The following is a 6,772-nucleotide window of genomic DNA, read 5'->3' on the forward strand; positions in this document are numbered from 1 at the left end:
TCAGAGAGTAGGATTCTTTTTACTCCTCCGTCCCCTTCGTCGCTCTGGTGAGGTCTCCTGACGTAGATGTTTTGACTTTCCTCTCCTCATTTTCACTAAAAAAATTAGGATCACGCGGGTATCTTTGGATTGTTCCGATATTTTTGTGACAAGAACATTGTTCTTGGTGCCCCTGACATTTAGGGGTTGTGGCAGTGTCACGGGGAGTTGAGCTCCCAGGTGTTGTCGTCACAATTTTATCGTTGCAGTTCTGGAATACCTAAGTTCGCTGACATTGAAAATCTCTTTTATGCAGTTAGTGGTGTGGTAACCTCGACGCCACCCAGTACTGGGGAGGGAGTTCGGGAGTATTGCCATTGCTCGTATAATGGATGCTTTTCGAAGGTTGAGGTACACGATTTCCGGAGTTTTCTTGGTTATGTGTTGAAGGATGGATATAGTTGGAGCGTAGGGCTTGTTAGTTGTGTGATATATATTGTGCCTCCCTGTATCCCCAACACCAGATTGCATAACCAGAAAGTTTAGGGAGTTTATAGGTGGGAATTCAAGTAGCTCTAGTTATTCTTCCGGCAGATATTTGGTATGGATTGGGTGATCCTACCACTTATTTGTTCCAGTCGTACCTTGTTGTTTCATTCATCAACCTTTATCTAAGTGGCTTCTCACCTTAATGGTCGTGTAATGTTAACTTTGGAATTCATTCGTTCAATATCTCTTCAAATTTTTATTGTGAAGACTATATGTTGCAATTTCTATTTGGTGATTTAGCTTGTCTATATGTCTATCATGGTTCTAACAGATGTCACCCTCTTCAGGATGGCTCCCTCAATGCGTATGAATCCACAACACAATGATGGGGATCAGGCGAACCCTCCACCTCTGCCACCTCCTCCACCTCCGGAGGCATGGCAAGCTGTCATGGCAGCCACCAATGCCAACACCCAGATGCTTTTGCAACTCTTGCAAGAGCGCAACCAAGGCCAAGGAAACCAAGGGAATCAAGGTCAAGGACAATTCAACAATCTGCCGTAGTTTGCTACCCTCAACCAGTTCCTTGCAAATCAGCCAAAGTCTTTCATCTTTTGTGCCGAGGCCACGGACACTGATGATTGGCTCGTGGACATCAACAAGCATTTTGAATGTAGCAACGTCAGGCCTGAGGACTACGTCAAGTTTGCTTCTTTTCAGCTCAAGGACCAAACACTGATTGGTATCAGCAATACAAAGATTCCAGAGGAGGTCGAGTGATTACCCAGGATGACTTCTATCGGGACTTTCGAGCTCATCACATTCCAACAAGTGTTGTTGAGAGCAAGCGTGAGGAATTCCGCAATCTCAAGAAAGGAAGCATGCTCGCTTTGCAAAACAAGACGTTCCCGATGAAAAGAGCATGATCTATCACTTCAGGGGTGGCCTCAGAGAGGATCTAAAGTTAACTCTCATTCTTGTTGAGCCTACTAAGTTTGATCAGTTCTATAACATGGCCCTCAAGCAAGAAGGTGCTCAGCTCAAGTGTGAGGCTTCAAAGAAGAGAATCAGGGATGCAGTTCAGTCTTCTTCCTCACAAGTGGCAGCTAAGCAACAAAAGTTCTAGCTTCCTCCGCCTCCTCCGCTTCGTCAGCCCTACCAGCAGAAGAACAAAGGTGGCCATGAATCTTCCCATCCACCCAACCCAGGATATCAGAAAAAGTCTCAGACTCAAGCTCCAAGGACAGGCCCTCCTCCTACTTATCATCGTCCTCTCTCAGAGGTTACTTGCAACAAGTGTGGTCTGAAAGGTCACTATGCAAACAAGTGCACTCAGAGGCGTCTTCCGCCTCCTCCTCCTATGAGGTCTTCAAGCAATGAAGTGGTCAAGCACAATCCCAAGTCTGCAAAGGTGAACATGATGAATGCAGCTCAAGCAGAGGTTTCTTCGGAAGTAATCATGGGTAATCTCCCAGTTAATGATATTCCTGCAAAAGTTTTATTTGACTTTGGTGCATCACATTCTTTCATTTGAAGACCTTTTGTTTGGAAGCATGACTTGTTTTCACAAGCACCATCGAAGCCTTTGCGTGTCATTTCTCCAGATGTTTTGTTGAGGTCTAACGTATTCGTTCCAGATGTCACCATCAAGATGGGCAATTATAAATTCCTGGCTTCCCCAATTGTTCTCGGTGACTCTGATATTGATCTAATTCTTCGCATGGACTGGCTTTCTCAGCACAAGGCCGCTCTTGATTATGCCGTTAGAGAGATCAAATTGACGCACCCTTCTGAGGATGTGATCATCTATGCCGCTCGTGATGAAACCAGTCGGTTGTTCTCTCTCAATGAGATGGGCGAGTTGGACGCAATTTCTCAGATTCCAGTTGTTTGTGAGTACCAAGATGTCTTTCCAGAAGAGCTTTCGGGTATGCCTCCTCACCGGCCTGTTGAGTTCATTATCGATCTTGAGCCTGGTATTGAACCCGTTTGCAAGCGTTCATACAAGCTTGGAGCAAAGGAGCTGAAAGAATTGAAGAAACAACTCGACGAACAAGAGCGTTTAGGTCTAATCAGACCGAGTTCATCTCCGTGGGGTTGTGGTGTTCTTTTTGTCCAGAAGAGGGATGGCACAGACTAACTTTGCGTCGATTACCGTCCATTCAACAAGAAGACAATCAAGAATAAGTACCCACTTCCCAATATCAATGAGCTATTCGAGCAACTTAAAGGTGCAAAGGTGTTTTCCAAGCTTGACCTCCGTATGGGTTATCATCAGATTCGCGTTCGTGAACAAGATATCCCTAAGACAACATTCAGAACAAGCTTTGGTTCTTATGAATATACTGTCATGTCTTTCGGCCTTGTAAATGCCCCTCCAACTTTCTCTTGTATGATGAACTTCATCTTCAACCCCTACACCAATGAATTCGCCCTGGTGTATCTCGATGATATCTTGGTGTTCTCCAAGAATAAGAAGGATCATGCCAAACACTTGCAATTGGTGCTCGACAAGCTCAGAGAGCATCAATTCTATGCGAAGTTCTCCAAATGAGAGTTTTGGCTTGATGAAGTTCTTTACCTTGGCCACATCATCTCCGCCAAAGGCATTGGTGTTAATCCAGAAAAGGTTTCTGCAATTGTGAATTGGGAGCCTCCTCAGAATGTCAAGCAGCTCCGCAGTTTCCTTGGTCTTGAAAGCTACTGCCGAAGATTTGTTGAGAATTTCTCAAAGATTGCCAAACCTCTTTCCAACCTCCTCCAGAAGCATGTCAAGTATTCCTGGATGCCTGAGTGTGATGTTGCTTTCAACACTCTCAAAGAGAAGATCGTCTCAGCTCCTGTCCTAACTCCTCCCGATGAATCCAAACCATTCGAAGTTTTCTGTGATGCCTCATTGCAAGGTCTCGGCGCTGTGTAATGCAAGAGAAGAACGTTCTGGCCTATACTTCTTGTCAGTTGAAGCCCAACGAAAGGAACTACCCTACTCACGATCTTGAGTTGGCGGTAGTTGTCCATGCATTAATAACATGGTGACATCTATTGTTGGGAAGGCAAGTGGACATTTTCACCGATCACAGGAGCCTCAAATATATCTTCACTCAACCCAACCTCAACCTCCGGCAAACTCGTTGGGTCGAAATGATTCAAGAGTACAATCCAAGTATTGAATATACTCCAGGCAAGGCAAATGTGATTGCAGATGCTTTGAGCAGAAAGGCTTATTGCAATAGCTTATTTCTCAAGTCATTCCAACCAGATCTTTGTGAAGCTTTCCACAAGCTCAACCTCCAAGTTGTCCCCCAAGGTTTTCTTGCCAACCTTAAAGTCATTCCAACTTTGGAAGACCAAATTCGTGACGCACAACTCCTTGATACCATGGTGAAGAAGGTGAAACACAGTATTGCCAAGGGCTTTTCCAAATACAAGTGCTATCGCATTGATGACAAGGACACCTTATTTTTTGAGGACCGGATTGTGGTTCCAAAAGGTGATCTAAGGAAGGTCATAATGAACGAAGCGCACAATTCTCTTCTATACATTCATCCAGGAAGTTCGAAGATGACCATGACCTCAAGCAATCGTATTGGTGGACTCGAATGAAGCGAGAGATTGCTCCATTCGTGAATTAATGTGATGTCTATCGAAGGGTGAAAGAAGAGCATCAACGACCAGCTGGTCTCCTCCAACCTCTTGCTATTCCAGAATGGAAGTTTGATCATATCGAAATGGACTTTGTCACTGGCTTTCCAAATTCCAAGCATGCGAATGATGCTATCTTTATTGTCATTGACAAGCTTACTAAAGTGGCTCATTTCCTTCCAATCAAAGAATCTATCATGGTAGCTCAGTTGGCAGAGCTATACACCTCCAGAATTGTCTCATTGCACGGTATTCCGCAATTGATCTCTTAGGATCACGGAAGTATTTTCTCTTCTAAGTTTTGGGACTCCTTCTAGAAGGCCATGAGCACCAACATTCGCTTCAGCATGGCTTTCCATCCTCAAACAAGTGGCCAAGTCGAGCGAGTCAATCAAATCCTCAAAGACATGCTCAGAGCTTGTGTCATCTCTTTCGGTATCAAGTGGGAAGATTGTCTCCCTTATGCCGAGTTCTCCTACAACACCAGCTTCCAAGCAAGTTCGGGCAAGGCCCCATTTGAAATTCTATATGGCAGAAAGTGTCGTACTCCTCTCAATTGGTCCGAGACTGGTGAACGTCAATGTCGGTGTCAAAACCGGCGGATCTCGGGTAGGGGGTCCCGAACTGTGCATCTAGGCCGGATGGTAACAGGAGGCAGGGGACAGGATGTTTTACCCAGGTTCGGGCCCTCTTGACGGAGGTAAAACCCTACGTCCTGCTTGATTGATATTGATGATATGGGTAGTACAAGAGTAGATCTACCACGAGATCAGAGAGGCTAAACCCTAGAAGCCAGCCTATGGTATGATTGTATGCTATGGTTGTTGTCCTACGGACTAAAACCCTTCGGTTTATATAGACACCGGAGGGGGTTAGGGTTACACAAGGTTGGTTACAAAGGAGGAGATATCCACATCCGTATTGCCTAGCTTGCCTTCCACGCCAAGTAGAGTCCCATCCGGACACGAGACAAAGTCTTCAATCTTGTATCTTCATAGTCCATCAGTCCGGCCAATGGAGATAGTCCGGCTGTCCGGAGACCCCCTAATCCAGGACTCCCTCAGTAGCCCCTGAACCAGGCTTCAATGACGATGAGTCCGGCGCACAGTATTGTCTTCGGGATTGCAGGGCAGGTTCCTTCTCCGAATACAGCACAGAAGAATTTGAATACGAGGATAGTGTCCGACCCTACAAAATAAGTTCGACATACCGCCATAGAGAGAATAATATTTTCGAAAATCCAATTTGCTGACTCGTTTTGGCAGCATGACGTTGTGTCATGGCCCGGAGATTATTCGAACCGTTTTTCTTCAACCAGCTCCACACATAACGCGAGGCGGTTTCTTGACACGTCTTGTCGAAGCGGAGATCGTGTTCCCTCAATTACGAGATTTTCATTAATGCGGTCGTGGGTAACCCAACCGTGTCTAGGACTCCTAGATTATAGGCAAGTCCTAAACGGCTACGGAGAGGACGCTTGATATTCACCCTCTTTATAAAGGGACAAGGTTTTCGCTTTTTCCCTCTCATGCTCAATCGAACCCTTCCCCCGCCTCGAGTTCTAACACCCAAAGCCCAGGTTAGGTGCTCCAGATCTTCAATCATGTCCGGATCTAGCCTTCAAGGCCGATGGATGCCCTCCTCCGTTACGGAAGAGGACATTAAGAAATTGAGGGAGGCCAGATACCTGACCGCCGAGGTTTCGCATCGGCTGCCTGCTCGAGGGCAGATCGTCCCTACTCCCGAACCCAACGAGAATGTCGTGTTCATCTCCCACTTCCTCCAAGGTCTAGGCCTCACTCTGGATCCCTTCATCAGGGGTTTGATGTTCTATTACGGGCTAGATTTCCACGATCTAGCACCGGACTCCTTTCTCCACATCTCGACATTTATTGTCGTGTGTGAGGCCTTCCTCTGCGTTACCCCTCACTTCGGCCTGTGGCTCAAGACCTTTAAGTAAAGCCAAAGATGATCGAGGGGCAACATGTAGCGTGCGGAGGTGCATCAATAGGCAAGATGACAGGAGCTCCATGGCCGAAAGGTTCCTTTCCAGAGGTGTCCGAACTATGGCAATGGGAGTGCTTTTACATCACGGCTCCCAGAAGTGCCAAGTGGGCGGCTGCCCCCGCTTTCCGCTCGGGCCCCCCACCACAACTGATGTCATGGATTAGCAGAGGTCTAAGCTAGGGTCCGGCCAAGGACGTGCCTATGCTGCAAAGCCGCATCCGAGATCTCTTCGAGGGAGATTTTAATTTGGTTGTGGTAATACAAGTTATGCTGGTTCATCAAGTCCAGCCTTGCAAACGCCGGCCCCTTCACTTGTGGGAGTTCAACCTAGAGGGACCGCGTGCCATTCAAAGTTTCCTCGGCCTGACGCACGAGGAGATGTACAAGTCATTCTTCATACCTCAAGTAGAGTGTCCGGATATTACTGAGGACATGGGCCTGAGCAGTAACCGCGCCGCCGAACAAGTAAGAAATCCTCTGGCCGAACACACTGTCTTTTATTAGTTATGAAGTTATTTCTGAGAGTTCGCTTTTTGACCAGGACTGGCTAATAAAGGCGAAGATGATTCAGTGTTTGGCCCCCCTCCCTGAGGGTTTGGAAAATCCGGTATTGGAAAAGATGCTCGAGGCCGCACCTTGCCCGGGGCCCTCGAAG

This window comes from Triticum dicoccoides, chromosome 6A (genome assembly GCF_002162155.2).
Source record: "Triticum dicoccoides isolate Atlit2015 ecotype Zavitan chromosome 6A, WEW_v2.0, whole genome shotgun sequence".
NCBI classification, from domain to species: Eukaryota; Viridiplantae; Streptophyta; class Magnoliopsida; order Poales; family Poaceae; genus Triticum; species Triticum dicoccoides.